Genomic DNA, 17125 nt, shown 5'->3' with positions numbered 1-17125 from the left:
CTGTCTCATAGCATGGTGAATGTGCAGGTCACAACTTGTCCACCAGAGCGTTTTGGAGTTGTTGGATTGTGTATTTGATGAGGGACAAGGGACCTGTAGCCTACTGTTCACCTCCATTGTGTTCACTGGCAATAGGGGCATTTGCCAAAATGTTAAACTATCCCTTTAATGAGCCGAGGCATGTAGCATCACACAACACATGACGATGTGACAATCTCACGATGAAACATAGGCCTATGTAAGAAAAGATGATGATAACTCTTTCTTGTCTTTACAGTTTGTTCTTCTAAAGACTTGAGTTATGTCAGTTACTCAAAGCTGAGGATGTTGAACTTTTAAACAGGGGAATTGGTACGTTGTTACAGGGTTTGAACAAAACCATGAAACAGTGAGTAGGCTAGGCCCTACTCCTTAAAGGGATAGTTCACCCTAGAATGATATTTCGCTCATTATCTACTCACCCTCATGTTGACTAAGGGCTGGAAGAATTTTCGGAGTCCACCGTCCCTTCTCTGAGTTACAGGGGGTCTTGGTGTAGCAGTGCATTTCAATGCCACGGTAGCAAACGGACACCAGAGCTCTTCGTAAAAAAACACACACAAAAAAACATCCAAATACCTCCATGATGCTCGTATGTAATGTCCGTCTTGTGCTGAAGCCCCAAATTGCGTAATTGTCCCGAAAAAAATTAAATAAGTCCACATTCCAAGCATGTTTGTAGCATTAGCTCCTAGTGTTGTTGTCCGGTCTTCCGCTGCCAGCGCGCATGCGCAAGGTTCGCACTGATACTGAGACCGACTGAGACTCGAGTCGGTCTCAGTGCGAACCTTGCGCATGCGCGCTGGCAGCGGAAGACGTATAATCCGTGCGCCTGCATTATCCAATGCGAAAAGAAAAATACACACTTTCAGCCCGGATTTACTCAAAAATAGAATTTTGCACAAAGTTTGGCCTACATCGTCTGAAAGATGAGTTATCACATTAATTTTATGATCCAGAGTGGGCTCAAATTCAGTTTTCTTTTCTGTACACCTTTAACAAAATGAAATGAAAAGAAGATTTCTACTTTTTTTGTTTTGTTTTATAACCCAAAGACATATGGATCCATCAGTCTATAACTTTAAAATGCAAAATGTTACTGTTACTTTATTTGAGTTAGTTAAATCTTCTTGAATCTTTGAGGTAAACCTGTGGGACGCAAAATGCACCGAATTCAGAGAATCACCCTGAACACGGTGTAGCCTATTAACTTATCAGCATCCAATGAAATAAAAAATAAACATCATTTGAATTTAAAGTAAAGCTACGATCACTCAACTGCTGGATATGAAAGGATGACACTACCTACCTCTGCATATTTCTTTTTATTTGGTTCAGTTACAGGATGTTTATACTATGTAGACTTCCTAGGGTGTCGTGTTTTTGCTTTGTTTTTTGTTTTGGGGATGTTTTGTGTTGTAGGTCTGGCTTGATGTTGTTGCTGCACTGCAGACTCCTTTTTATTACATTTTTTTTATTTTTGCAAAAAAAAAAAAAGACTGGGCAGATCTTGAAAAAGAACACAATGAATGTTATTCTTATTCACGTTACTGTAATAATGTAACAGTTTGTAGCCTATTTGTCTGACCAAAGCATATAAAAAAGAAAGCTACAGTCGCCGAACTCCATTCAGAAATGTGACAATTTTCCTATTTCCAATTTTCACTATCCTAAAGACGAGTTAAAAAACTACACAAAATGAATTGTACTTTCGGTCAATATGCAATAATATGTCCAAATATGAACCAAATAAAACTGGGTAAACTGGATTGTTCAGTCATCTGTGTGTTATATAACTGACAGAATTAGAAGACGTTTAATACTTTTGAACAGCACCCTACAGCCTACAGACATCTCAGTCCACAGACATCTCAGTCCATAATAGAATACATTTCAATACGCCAGTGATCAATAGAGTAGACATTTGATCCACAAAGCTGCACTTTGTCCCAGAGCACAGCCTGTTTGTCATATATATGGATGTTAAGACAAGAATATAGGACTGTATAACATAAACACCTGCTCAGGTATAATAACAAAGTATTTCTAATAGTAGGTTGCTTGTGTGGCCTTCCAGTAAGATTTAAAAAAAAAAAAAAAAAAAACAGAAGGAAAAAAAAAGGCAAGAAGGGCATCGTTGTGTTGTCATGGCAACCGCAGTCAGCGTCATCTGGATGTCCTTGCACTTCTTCGACCTCACCACAGGGGGGCGGGCTTCTTCTGTGTTTTGTGGGCCGATGATTTCAGAAGAAACACAGGAAGAGCTTCTCACTGTGTAAACCGAGACCGAGGCTCTGTTTCTTAAGACAGACATGAAAATAATGTTTGGAAAATAAATAAAACTGATATTAGATACTTGAAAAAAAATCCTTTGAAATATTCATCCTGTCATCTCCTCTGACTGTTTTATGCAATGAGTGTTAATATACAGAGCAGACAAACAAACAGCCATTCAGATAATATTCAATATCATAGTTCTCAGGCCTCTTTGCAGCTCTGGGCTTAAATGGATGACCCATGGATGAAATGGATGTTCTGAACATCCGCTTCAACTGGGAGCAGCAAAGTCTGGTAGCTATGAGTTTTTGAGTTTTTACTCAACATTTGCTTTATTTTTGTTGTGTTTTTTGTCATCTACTGATGGATGCTTCTGTGGAGAGAAGAGATTCTTCAGAGATGAGCTTCTTTCATTGAAAATGAACAGATCTGGAGGACGCCATCCTGTCCCAGCTGAGAGGTGCTTTTGTGGTGGTTGTCGTGCTGCTGGTGGTGCGAGGGTTAAAGGCTTGGAGGTGGAGATGTCCTATCGGTCCTTTCTGCGGTCAATCATCATTGGAAATAATATCAACTCTCTGCCCAACAAGAGTGATGAAGAGCTGGAGATATTGGTGAGGACTCAGAAAGTAGTGATCTTTTTTTTTTTTTTTTTCGAATCATAACAACACTTGTGTACATCCCACCCAATGGCAACTGCTTAAGTTCCATCTGAAGTTCTCCATAAAGTTGTTGCTAGGATACAGACTAAACATCCTGAGGCACCTTTAATGACGACAGACTTCAGTCATGTTTCCCTGATGGACTCACTGGGGGGTGTGGTGGAGAGATGAGCACTGAGGATGGAGGAGGCCATTCTGGACGGCCTGGATCATCCACTTCACCATCGGTCCTGCTCCACTAGGCGGCCCTGCTCCACCTGGTGGTCCTACTACACCTGGTGGTCCTACTACACCTGGCGGTCCTGCTCCACTAGGCGGCCCTGCTCCATCCGGGGGTCCTGCTCCACCCGGGGGTCCTGCTCCATCCGGGGGTCCTGCTCCATCCGGCGGTCCTGCTCCATCCAGTGGTCCTGCTCCATCCGGGGGTCCTGCTCCATCTGGCGGTCCTGCTCCATCCAGCGGTCCTGCTCCATCCGGGGGTCCTGCTCCATCCGGCGGCCCTGCTCCATCCAGCGGTCCTGCTCCACCCGGCGGTCCTGCTCCATCCGGCGGTCCTGCTCCATCTGGTGGTCCTGCTCCACCCAGAGGCCCTGCTCCATCTTTCTTTCTTTTTTGTGTCATTGTCGTGTGAGCTACTGGACTAATTTGAATTTCCCTCCTAGGGATGAATAAAGTATTCTCTACTCTACTCTACTCTATAACCCAAATGAACATATTTTCATTTGGGTTTAAATAAACACATCAACCTGTATTTCAAATCAAACAAGTTACTTCACATTTAATGAGCAGAATCAAATCAAATTAAATTATTTGTACAACACTTTTCATACAGTAAGTAAGTCAAAGTGCTTTACACAGAGACATGAGAGACAGACCACAGCTCCACCCACCTGCCATCCCACAATGCTTTCATGACAGGGAGCTGTTAAAACCACAGTGAACTGAGGAAACGCTAACGCTACTTTATAATGAGGAAACACAGGAGGTATTTTTTTTTTCTTCAAAAAACAAATATAAAAGCTAATCCCTGAATTAAACAAAGTAGGAAGGAACAGAAATGAGGCCAAGAGACAAATGTCTGTCAATCAGCAGCAGCAGGGGCTGATGGGAGTTGGAGGAGCCGTCAGAAACCATGTGGCCTCGTCTGAGCTCACAGCTCGTCCTTGTTTGGCCTCAGCAGCATCAGAGCTCCACTTCTCCTCAGCTTCTCCAGAGGAAACACCACTGATTCACAAAATGCTTTTCCTCCCAGCTGCTGCTCTGTGCTGTCTGTGTTCAGGTGAGTGTTTCCAGCCAATCAGGAGCCCACACACTCTACCTGTCACTACCACCGTCACACTGACCTTCATCTACCTGTCTGTGTCTCTGCAGCACTGGTTGCCATGGCAGCAGAGCTGGTCCAGGACCAGTTATCATTGACCAGGAAAGTTGGTGAAAATGTCTCCTTCATCTGTGAAGAAACTGAGCTGTGTGATAACAGTGGAAATGTTTATTGGTTCCAGAAGAGAGAGACAGAAACATTCACACTGATTCTACGTATTAACCAGCCGCGTCGCCAGACAGATTTCACTGGGGCACGTGCCCCAGTATTGATCTGCAGTGCCCCAGTAAAAATTTCACCAGTAAAAAATTAACTTCAGAGTTTTAAGTCTACATAGCATAGGCTACGGAATGCGCACACAACTACTTCATATGGTAGCCTAATTTATTCATGTGTAGCGACTTCAGCTGATTTGAAGCCGCTGTCAGACAGAGAGAGAGAGAGAGAGAGAGAGAGAGAGAGAGAGAGAGAGGCGCTGTGAAGCAGCTGCGTGAGGCACGTAACGTTAGCCGACAACCATAGTGCGAATTACAGGGGGGTTTGGGGGGTTTGACCCCCCCAATTGCGACTTCGACTCCCCTAAAATAGGTACAAATAACAGATAGGGGGGTTGAAACATTTATCTTTCTTATTAGTAATCATAAATACTACAATAAACAGTATTTTCCATAGTTATGCCAGGAAGATGCTTGCAGTAAAATTTCAGACACCCCTAGTGGACTAAACCATTTCATAGGAGTGACTGGCTCACTTCCAAGTCGGCGCGTGCATTAAAAAAAAAAAAGACTTCACGCCATCTCATGGAGCGCTGTAAATTAATGTAAGAAGCTATTTAATACACATACTGACTAACTTTAAGAGTTTCAGAATTATATTGTGTCAGGTGTCTACAGTTCATCTTGTACATGCCTCCTACCTTTTTTTCTTTCTTTTTTGCTAGGAACACCTGGCCTTTACCTGCTCGTCCTTCTTTGGCGTCTTTATGTTGATTTTCATAATGCTGCTTCCTCTGACTCTTTGTCACTATTCCTTACCACGCCGCCTGTTAGTCCGTTTGATTTTTCTTATTAGAAATCGATCCATTTTGTGCCCTGTGCAGTCACTCTGGTTAGCGGAGCTATCGTAACCTGCAAGCTGCACTGCGCTGAGGTTGTAAACAAAGCCGCATGCTGCGTTGCCAGGTTTGACATTTCCCCCCTTTTGGAAACAACATAATTTAAGTTAATGAGTTTAATGTAGATGTTTGCGTGTTTGTAGTGCAGTGTTGGGCTATTTGTGTAGCCTATATGTAGCACATAAAAAAAAGTTTTATCATTTCATTTTAATAGTCTTTGAGTGGTGGTTTAGTTGGGCTTTTATCTTTTTAATAGGCCTAAAAAAAAAGAAGAAAAAAAGAAAAAATCAAACTTTGTGAGCTGTTTTCTTAAAATACTCTAATATGTTTCTCACTTCTGAATCAATGGTAAAGATGAGATTCACCATAGCTCTGGCTTTTGGGCCTATAGATAGAGTCCTATCTTATCCTTAGTTCCAATATTGGGACCAGTACAGGATGTGAATCTGTCTGGATTAGAGCATGTATGGTAACACATCTGCCATCATCTTTGCTATGTAGGTAGTGTGTTTGGTTCTGGTTCAGCATTTTGTGGCTCTGTGTTTGAACAGAAATGAGGGTGTGTGGGGGTCTCACTTGCTGGCAGTTTAGATCTAGAATATTTTGTTGGTGACTGCAAAAGTTGTTTCTGTGGTACATTATGTGCCACATGAACTGTAAAATTGTGTAAAATTTGGTTTATCATCATCTACAGACTGTAGACATGTATAGTTTAAAGCACTATTTATGTTTTTTTATGATAAATAAGTGCTAAAAATGTTTTTGCTCGTGCACTTTGCGCGCTCACATGAATTCTTTGTGCCCCAGGTGCAGTGGCGGCCTTAGACATCTGGGGGCCCGTTTCAATATTTCATATGAGGCCCGACCCTGTTAAACATAAAATTATTTGCCAGCCATGTGCCCATGTGTCGCTGATGCTTTAAACCCTGAAAGGACGCAGTAACGCACTATCCATGCATCCCAGGTACGCACAACACATTAAGTGTTAAAATCACTATCAGGGCAAGAAACCAGGACTTAGCAGAAAAAACGAGGACTGAAGTTGGTTTTCATCAAAAAGCAAAATCATTATGTACATTTTCAGACAAACTACAGGCTTTAACTGAATTTAAATTGGCAACAAAAGTAATGAGAGCAAAGTGCTCCGCGTTATTTCAGCACCACGGACAAGGAAAGGACGAGACATGCGGACAGACAGACGTCTACAGGTGCTGCGGTGCTGGAGCAGTAGACAGACAGCTGTCTCCTTCATTATTAAAATCTGTAAATAAGCTGCCAATAATATCACATTTTAGTTGTGCTCTCGCTGTGCTCATAGTGTACTCATAGATCGCCTGTTTGGAGGCATTTTAACCCGAGGAAAAAAAGAAAAGAGGAGGAAAGTGATTGACAGACGTCAATCATCAGGTTACGCAACTGGGCGCACGTCAGGAGAAAAGCAGGAAAAACAAAAGGACATTAGAAACGCTAAGAGAAAAGGAATAATACTGGGAGAAGGAAAACGAGGGTCTATTGATAGTTTGCGGGCCGTTTTCAAAGGTAAGCCTACGTTGTTATTGATATTTCCTGCCGTATTATTAATTAGGAGCGACTAGTAGGCTACAGTCGCGGTGTGGCATTATACGCGCATCAGTGGTTGTAGAGCGGATCAGGGGTCGTGTGTGTGACCGCACGGTGGACAGAGCTGTTTGTTGTGTGGTGGATGTAGGCCTGTGTGTGTGTGTGTGTATGATAAGGTGAAACCTATGAATTATTGTTCTGTCTTTTACTTGGTGGCTGGCAGCTGGGGGCCCCCCTGGTGGCTGGGGCCCGTTTCAATTGAAACGGTTGAAACATAGGTAAGGCCGCCTATGCCCAGGTGTGCCCCAGTACAGTATTAGGTCTAGTGACGCCCCTGGTATTAACAAGCAAAGTGGTGAAATAAAGTCAGATTACAATCATCCTCAGATAGATGATTTCACAGTTTTTAATAAACAGAACGGCTGTGAGTTGAAGATAGACAAAGTTAAACTCTCTCATTCAGCCTCCTACTACTGCTGGTGTGTTAGGAAAGCTCCCCACAGTGAGAAATGATCCCTGTAGCCTGAACAAAAACCTCCAGATGAACAGGTGTCAAACAGCGTCAGTGACAGGAAGAGAGCAGTAAACCACAGCCCAGGTTCACACACTTCACCTCCACATCACACACTTTTTCTTGACTTTTCTATGATGTTGATCCATGTTGTTATCAGATATTTCAGCAGGTTTCCTGTTGTTCCACACACTGAGGACAGAGAAGAAACACAGAAGCTCAATGAGAAAACAAGAGCAACAGAAACAGTCAAAGGAGCTAAATGAATAAAATCATATCAAACATAAAAACTCTAAACAACAAACCAACTTTAAATCATGTGATAAAACTGGAGCAATGGTTCATCCTGAGGGGAACATGAACGTCTGGACCAACTTCAATGTGAATATTTGTTGATATGTTTCAGTGTGAAGCCAAAAGAAAAGAGAAGAAGAGACAGTGATGTTGATGTGAACGTTAGAGAAACACATGATGGAGCTGAAACATGATCCTGGTTCATAATGTGGACTCGTTCAGCTCAGCTGACACATTCAGCAGCAGACGGGTTTTTGTATTAGTCTTTCTCACTGTGGAGGAACAGACCTGTGGTACCACATCTTTGGCTCTGGAACTAAACTGTTTGTAACAGGTAAGAACAAACTTTTATTTCTCTTCAGTTGTTTTATTGAAGAAGTTAAAATGTGTTTGAAGTCAGTTTCTGCTGTTTCAGACTTTACATGTTAGTTTGTTCAGAGTTTAGTACAAAGTTTCTGATGTAGCCGTTCTTCAATGACAAAGTTCAACCATGAGTGAAAAGAGGTTTGAATCTCTGAACAGCAGAAGGAATTCTTTATTTCTTTATTTCTGCTGCAGCTGAAACGTTTGTGAAGAGTCTAAAAAGTTGAGATATTGTGAGTTCAGTCTGGATTCTCATCAGCTGCTACTTCATCAACCATCACACGGCTTTTCTTTTCTCTCTTCTCCTAAAATCAATTCACATAATATAAAATATTTATTTAAAGAACAACAAAATGTATATCATTCAAAATATTACATATAATAATAAGTTAAATGATAAATATACATAAGTGCACTTTAAATATGACAAAAGACACATTTTCTAAAATATGTATTGCTTATTTGGCGGTCAATATTAATAATTGATTAGATAAAAAAATTATGACAAATATAATTTGTGTCGTGTTAAAAATGCATTTCTGATTGTGTAAAATATATTTAACTAATTGGGAAATGTATTTATAAATGTTTTGAGAATGATTCTATGTATTATTCTTATTACATTAGTTATGTAGTAACAGTTAATCATATGATTCAATATTAATTTCACTGAAACACAAATTAGTATAATGTAGAATCTAGTTTTAAGAAATAAGCGTAAATAAATACAAAATGTATGGTTATGTATACACAGAAGAATTACACTTAAACCTTGGCAGGTTTTTTAAAAAGAAGACACAACAACTTAAATTGTCATTATATATTGTCAGAATATATAATATTACATGTCATGTAATTTTTGAATTAGCACTAAATTAGATTTTTAAATTATTTATTTACATTTTAAATTATTCATTTACATGTGAATCTTATGACTGTATCTTTTACACTTCATATTAATTTTGTAAATATGTATCATATTAAGAAGTTTAATTTAAGAAGTACTACATTACTTATTGCATTAGTTATGTAGTAACAGTTAATCATATGAATCAATATTTATTTATCTGAAACACAAATTAGTATAATGTAGAATTTAGCTAAAATCATTTACGTGTTCATATTTTAATCATATGATTATAATACATATTTGATGAATTTATTTAATAATAAATAGAATTAAGTTTTAATGTATAAAATGTATGGTTGTGCAGAAATTAAACCTTAGCCGAACAACTTAATTTGTCATTATACTGTTTATTGTCAGAATATATATTACATGTTATGTGTTTTTTGTATTAGCATTAAATTGGATTTTCAAATAATTTACCTTTTTATTTACCTATTTAATTATTTATGTGAATCTTAAGACTATATATTTTACACATCATATTAATATTGTAAATATGTATTTTATTAAGAAGTTTAAAATATTCTATAGTTGTTCAATAGTAAATATATTACATCATGAGGACATGATCTGTGCTGACTATTTATAAAGGGAAATATAAAAATTAAGATTTTTTCCATGTGAGACTTTGTTGAAGCTGATCTTTGTCTGATGATAAACATCGTCTATAAACATGATGTACAGCACAGTAAATGTGTGTGGAGGTGAGTCCAGGACAGGTGGTGACCTCTGTGCTGTATTGATGAGGAGCTGAGTGATCAGAGTCCATGTAGTGTCCAGGATCAGACTGAATGCAGTGCAGTGCTGGAAGCTGCTGTTGACTGTGTGAATGTGTCTGTGCTGCTTGTTGCTGCTGTCAAACTTCAGATGAGCAGGTAGTGAAGCCCGTGGTGAGCGTGTACCCAGCAGCATCCAGAGCCCACCTGGAGGGGAGGAGCTCCCTGCTGTGTCTGGCCTCAGCCATGTCTCCTCCTCTGGTCCAGTTCTCCTGGAAAAGACAGAAGGAGGATGGTCCTCTGCTTCCTGCTGAGGGAGAGCAGCTGCAGCTCACAGAGCCGGGACGCTCCGCCGCCATCTTGCTGGTGGATCGGGACGCCTTCTACACGTATAAATACCGCTGCTACGTCAAGCACGAGGGGGGCACGGTGGAGGCCCAGGCAGCACAAGGTGATGGAGGCTTGGTGACTGTGTTGAGCAGTGATTCAGCTTCATGTGGAGACTCTGTCACAGAGAGCAGAGCAGCACAGCACTGACTGGTTTCTCTTTGACTCCTTTTCTGTTTCAGAGGTTCCAGCTCCAGCCCCCTGTCCTCCAGAGAGACAGCCAGCACACCTGGCAGCTCCGCACCAAGCTGACTGTAAGATCACCTGCTGCCTCTCTGCATGGACAGCTCCAATGTTGTGCTGCAGTTAGGGCCCAGTATCAGTCTGTTCACTCTCTGCTCATCACATCACACTTCAACACACACTCCCTGATTCTGTCCCAGTGTCCAACAACACAACAAAGTCCAGTCCCAGAGCTTTCACTGGCCCATTCCGACTGATAACACGTGTTGGAGGCCCTGAACTCAATCTGAGGAGATACAACAACTGTAGGGACTGAATCTTAGAGCTGCACTCAGTCAGGTGTCTATTGAAGAGTCAATCTAAGGACTCAGTGTGAGGTCAAAGGTCACATTGAACCTGTGGTGGTGAAGTCCTTCTGTGAATCAATAACCACCTGTGTCTTTTCCCATTTGGACTTTCCATGTGATGGTGGAGTGATTTGAATAGTCATGGCCAGTTGACAGAAGAAGGTGATGGAGGCTTGGTGACTGTGTTGAGCAGTGATTCAGCTTCATGTGGAGACTCTGTCACAGAGAGCAGAGCAGCACAGCACTGACTGGTTTCTCTTTGACTCCTTTTCTGTTGCAGTGGTTCCCCTGGATCCTCTCCGGCCTCAGTGCAGGGTGAAGCTGCTCTGTCTGCTCTACACAGTGCTGATAGTGAAGAGTCTGCTCTACTGCTGTGGACTCGCTCTGCTGATGAGCCTCAGAAACACGGGACCGTCCACCAGCTGCACACAAGCTGACTGACTGTTTCCTCATCCTCTTTTCTCTCCATCACATCTCATCACTTCATCTCATTTATCTCTTTGATCACGGCTCAGACATTTAAATCTAATAAATCTTTATACAGCTTTAGATAAACATTGAAATGTACTCACAATTCAGTTTTTTAATTATTACAGTATAGTTTTACGTTGATGCTGTCTTTTATTTTCACTTCAGAGTGACTCTTGAAATAACATAGAATTAAGTTGTATCGTTAGCTGCTTGGCAATTTCTCTGGTACTTTTTCACATCCTGTTTCTCATTTTAATAGTCTATTCATTTAAAATGACTTTGTTGAATTGTTTCAATTTTACTCTTTGAATAAAGTAAAAAAAAAAAAAATGCTGTGTTCATGGTTTTTTGACTAGTTTTATCATTGATTTCCATTTGGCTGCAGAACAAATCATCAGAAAAATAAAAACCTTTATTGAATGTTGATGCTGACACCTACAATTAGTTTAGTTTAGTTTTGCGTGTGAATGTATTGTCACAGAACAAACCTCATAACAATGTCCAGAGCTAAACAATTACAGCAACACCAGGAAAAGCAGACAGATATAAACATGTAGCTGTTTATTACACACATGTGGTTGTGGGTGTACCACCAGGATCAATACTGGGTCCTCTCATCATTTAGGTTTTACATTAATCATCTTTTACAGTTGTGTTGGTGCGACTGTTAAACTCTACGCTGACGACACTGTTGTTTACACACATGAACCATCAGCAGATCGAGTAGCTGTGAAACTCCAGCTGTTATAAAAATGATGAAACTGCAGCTTGAACAGTCTGAGCTGAAGTTAAAATGTTTAGTTTGATAATGTCTGAATTATCCAAATACAATTTTAACCTAAATACACAATATTTATCTGATACACAGGAGCATCGACAGCTGCATGGGTAACAAATGAAACTTTAACATGATTCAGTAGAGGTCAGTGAACTCATTAACATTTGGCTCTGGTTGAGATGAACAGACTCTTCTGACAACAGCTTTTATTTTTTATATCAACTATGATGTACTGAAATAATGAGAGCTGAGGTGAACCAACATGGAGGCGCTAGTTTAGCTTCAACAAGAAAAACATTTATTTGTGTCAGTGCTGTTTCTGTCTCTGTGTGGTTTGTGGTTTGTTTGTCACATTATACTATACACTATATATATCTTTGCATGTATGTGTTTAGTTGTGTAAAAAAGAATAACAATCAAAATTCTGATTGTTTAATTTGAGCTCTTTCTATTAAAATATTTCTGATTTGGTATTGAATATTACTACTTTTGAGACATATCTTCATTATTTATTATAATAATTATTATAGTAATGATGTATACCAACACCTCATACAAAAATGTTCAGGCCTCTGTCATTTGTCTTGTGAACTCAGTAAAGACTGAAAACACTTTAACGTCTCACATTGACAGTAACATGAACACAGACCATCTTTGACAAATGTCAGTGATTATAAAAACTCGATGTTGATGACACTGTTGTTTGCACCCACAAGTGAAACAACTCTTTACTACGAATTCATATGAAGTTAGTCAGAAATAATTCAGAGGAAACTCTACATTTGTATCAGATTTAAAAAATGAGACAATATTTCCAAACACTTTTAAATCCATGCAAGTCTAGATATTAGTGAGACATAATTAAGAGGCTGCTGAATGTTTGTGTAACGTTACACAGATGCTTCCTGAGTCTTTAACAGAGTGGATGGTTGTAGTTGTCATGGTGATTATCAGAGTGAAAAGCCACAGCTCACAGTTTGGAGGCTGCAGAGCTGAAACCACACAGCCTGAGAGCTGCAGGAGAGGAAGTGTTGATTCGCTGTCAACAGTTTTTTATGAGTCCTAATAACCACTGAGAACAGTATAAATCTAAACTAATTGTGAATAATGCCACTGATGTGCATTTATATTTATTCAGGGTTGTTTGTGACATTTCTTACAACTCAGATTATTTGAAACTTGATGATAACAACTTGCCAGCGGTTTTGTCTTTAAACAGCAGTGTCATCAGCGTAGAGTTTTATATTTACACTGACAGGGTTGTAAAAGATGATTTACGTGTAGGCTAAATGATATATACAAACAATACTGATCCTGTTGCTACATCAACATTCACCCCTCCTTGATTGTGTATGAAAACTGTGTTTGTGTTTGTGCTGGTGTTGATTTAACTTTGTCTGAGTTCAGCTTCTTGATCCTGTTTGAATCTTCCTCTGTTTGTATTTGAGGTTTATGAAGGTAGAGCTGTTTACAGCCACGGGCAAATAACTAGTTGGTGTCAATATGTGTGAACAACATAGTCACATCTGTCTGTTATTATTTGAAACAAGAAAATAAATTAATATCCATCCTTTGTTTTCTATGAGACTGTGATTTATTAATAAATTGAGGATGTTACAGTGAATTCATTTGACAAAACAACCACACTCTAAAGAAAATGTACAAAGCATGCAAAGGTTTAATAAAAAACAGAATATTTACCAGACAACTGATGATTTGGTTTGATGTTCTGTTAATTTAATGATGGCTATTAAAAGTAGAAATAAAATACAGCTAAAACCAGAAAACCATATTCAAGAAGTGAAAACATGGATCTGTATGTATGTTGTTATCTTTGTGGTTGACTTTATCTAAACATGTAAAAAGATTTGTTGGATTTAAACGTCTGAGCCGTGATCAAAGACAAAAAATAAGATGAAGTGATGAGATGTGATGGAGAGAAAAGAGGATGAGGAAACAGTCAGTCAGCTTGTGTGCAGCTGGTGGACGGTCCCGTGTATCTGCGGCTCATCAGCAGAGCGAGTCCACAGCAGTAGAGCAGACTCTTCACTATCAGCACTGTGTAGAGCAGACAGAGCAGCTTCACCCTGCACTGAGGCCGGAGAGGATCCAGGGGAACCACTGCAACAGAAAAGGAGTCAAAGAGAAACCAGTCAGTGCTGTGCTGCTCTGCTCTCTGTGACAGAGTCTCCACATGAAGCTGAATCACTGCTCAACACAGTCACCAAGCCTCCATCACCTCGTGCTGCCTGGGCCTCCACCGTGCCCCCCTCGTGCTCGACGTAGCAGCGGTATTTATACGTGTAGAAGGCGTCCCGATCCACCAGCAAGATGGCGGCGGAGCGTCCCGGCTCTGTGAGCTGCAGCTGCTCTCCCTCAGCAGGAAGCAGAGGACCATCCTCCTTCTGTCTTTTCCAGGAGAACTGGACCAGAGGAGGAGACATGGCTGAGGCCAGACACAGCAGGGAGCTCCTCCCCTCCAGGTGGGCTCTGGATGCTGCTGGGTACACGCTCACCACGGGCTTCACTACCTGCTCATCTGAAGTTTGACAGCAGCAACAAGCAGCACAGACACATTCACACAGTCAACAGCAGCTTCCAGCACTGCACTGCATTCAGTCTGATCCTGGACACTACATGGACTCTGATCACTCAGCTCCTCATCAATACAGCACAGAGGTCACCATCAAACCCAGTCATCATCTAATGTCTTGTTTGTCACATAACAGATAAATATGTATCTGAGAAATGGATTTCAGTTCCATATAATAATTATCTTTGCTGATGGTCAGTTTATTTCATATGAAAAGATATATACGATTTTTTTTCTCTGCGCATAATAGGGGGAAAATGTGTATGATTTATACACGTTTTCTACATAAAATCATAATGAACATAATTTGTCAGAAATATTTGTTTTAAATTAATACATTGGAGAAAATTATTATCTAAAAATCCTCACTACTATCAATGATATATACATATATCCTTAAATGTTTATCTTTATGATTTATTATTATTATTATTTCATTTTTTACAATGAACAGTTTCCATCGCGCAAAACTGCACTTACATGACAACAAAGTTGGAATCTATTTAGCTTTTCTGAAATATGCCACTGAACTTATGTTTTGTTAAACATAATTAACTTCCTTAATTATTAAATGTATAACCTTAAAAGTTAAGGTTTTACAGAGAACAGACTTACTTTTATAGGTGGCATTTTTTTTATTTCACCTAGACTTATTTGTAAATGACAGAATAAAGACAGTGATAGTCAACATTTAATTAGTACAAATAAATAGCTTTCATACTTTCATACGTAAGTTATAGTTTTGGATGAATTGTCCAACAAAAAGAAGAAGTTGTAAGGGAAAATTGTTTGAAATGGCATAATGCTGACGGCAGTAACGCAGGTAAAGCTTCACAATAAACCCAAAAGGTTTTATTTATTAACTGCCTGAGTTGCTCCTATTTTTCATGCACTTCCACTCTTTTAAGTCAGATTTTAACTTAACATAAAAAATGTTTAAACTTATTTTCATTTTACAAATGAATGTGAAGGTGAAGAATTCCACAACGACCAACATCAGCATAAATATTATAATCTATATTAGAGTAAGGAGTCAAAATCTAAAGATATAAAGAAATGACCTCATTTTATAAATAATTCACCGATATATCTTTGTCTCTTCTTCATGTGGAGCTGAGCTGAACCATTTAAACCACTTTTTGTTACGTTAGAAAGCTACAGAACTAATTCTCTGTTAACTCTGAACAAACTAACATGTAAAGTCTGAAACAGCAGAAACTGACTTCAAACACATTTTAACTTCTTCCATAAAACAACTGAAGGGAAATAAAAGTTTGTTCTTACCTGTTACAAACAGTTTAGTTCCAGAGCCAAAGATGTCGTAGTTATTGCCTGTTCCTCCACAGTGAGAAAGACTAATACAAAAACCCGTCTGCTGCTGAATGTGTCAGCTGAGCTGAACGAGTCCACATTATGAACCAGGATCATGTTTCAGCTCCATCATGTGTTTCTCTAACGTTCACATCAACATCACTGTCTCTTCTTCTCTTTTCTTTTGGCTTCACACTGAAACATATCAACAAATATTCACATTGAAGTTGGTCCAGACGTTCATGTTCCCCTCAGGATGAACCATTGCTCCAGTTTTATCACATGGTTTAAAGTTGGTTTGTTGTTTAGAGTTTTTATGTTTGATATGATTTTATTCATTTAGCTCCTTTGACTGTTTCTGTTGCTCTTGTTTTCTCATTGAGCTTCTGTGTTTCTTCTCTGTCCTCAGTGTGTGGAACAACAGGAAACCTGCTGAAATATCTGATAACAACATGGATCAACATCAAAGAAAAGTCAAGAAAAAGTGTGTGATGTGGAGGTGAAGTGTGTGAACCTGGGCTGTGGTTTACTGCTCTCTTCCTGTCACTGACGCTGTTTGACACCTGTTCATCTGGAGGTTTTTGTTCAGGCTGCAGGGATCATTTCTCACCGTGGGGAACTTTCTTCAAACAGGCGCAGTAGTAGGAGGCTGAATGAGAGAGTTTAACTTTCTCTATCTTCAACTCACAGCCGTTCTGTTTATTAACAGCTGTGAAATCATCTTTCTGAGGATGATTTGAAGTTCCATGAAAGTTGCCATTTTGCCTGTTAATACCAAGAATCTCAGTGAATGTTTCTGTCTCTTTCTTCTGGAACCAGCCCACATAATCATAGTCACACTGATCAGTTCCTTCACAGCTGAAGGAGACAGATTCACCAACTTTCCTGGTCAATGATAACTGGTCCTGGACCAGCTCTGCTGCCATGGCGACCAGTGCTGCAGAGACACAGACAGGTAGATGAAGGTCAGTGTGACGGTGGTAGTGACAGGTAGAGTGTGTGGGCTCCTGATTGGCTGGAAACACTCACCTGAACACAGACAGCACAGAGCAGCAGCTGGGAGGAAAAGCATTTTGTGAATCAGTGGTGTTTCCTCTGGAGAAGCTGAGGAGAAGTGGAGCTCTGATGCTGCTGAGGCCAAACAAGGACGAGCTGTGAGCTCAGACGAGGCCACGTGGTTTCTGACGGCTCCTCCAACTCCCATCAGCCCCTGCTGCTGCTGATTGACAGACATTTGTCTCTTGGCCTCATTTCTGTTGTGATCTACGCCTCTGACTGCATTTTATTTTAT

The 17125-nt window shown here is 39.9% G+C and overlaps 2 pseudogenes across 2 annotated transcripts; one reads left to right on the top strand and one right to left on the bottom strand.

Annotated features, from left to right (window-relative positions):
* The first annotated feature begins 7724 nt into the window (after positions 1 to 7724).
* On the top strand, positions 7725 to 11189 carry LOC146969766 (uncharacterized; annotated as a pseudogene). Its single transcript, XR_015038055.1, has 4 exons — positions 7725 to 8109; positions 9916 to 10215; positions 10334 to 10405; positions 10962 to 11189. The product of XR_015038055.1 is annotated as an uncharacterized LOC146969766 (transcript).
* Positions 11190 to 13890: 2701 nt separating this feature from the next.
* LOC146969765 (immunoglobulin lambda-1 light chain-like) lies at positions 13891 to 16438 on the bottom strand (annotated as a pseudogene). Its single transcript, XR_015038061.1, has 3 exons — positions 15808 to 16438; positions 14125 to 14469; positions 13891 to 14051 (listed from the first exon to the last, which is right to left on the bottom strand). The product of XR_015038061.1 is annotated as an immunoglobulin lambda-1 light chain-like (transcript).
* Positions 16439 to 17125: the final 687 nt, after the last annotated feature.

This window comes from Trachurus japonicus, chromosome 17 (assembly GCF_045865225.1).
Source record: "Trachurus japonicus isolate A0001 chromosome 17, Traja_1.0".
NCBI classification, from domain to species: Eukaryota; Metazoa; Chordata; class Actinopteri; order Carangiformes; family Carangidae; genus Trachurus; species Trachurus japonicus.
Note: the sequence above shows the minus strand (reverse complement) of the source record. Positions and strands in the feature narration are given on the sequence as shown.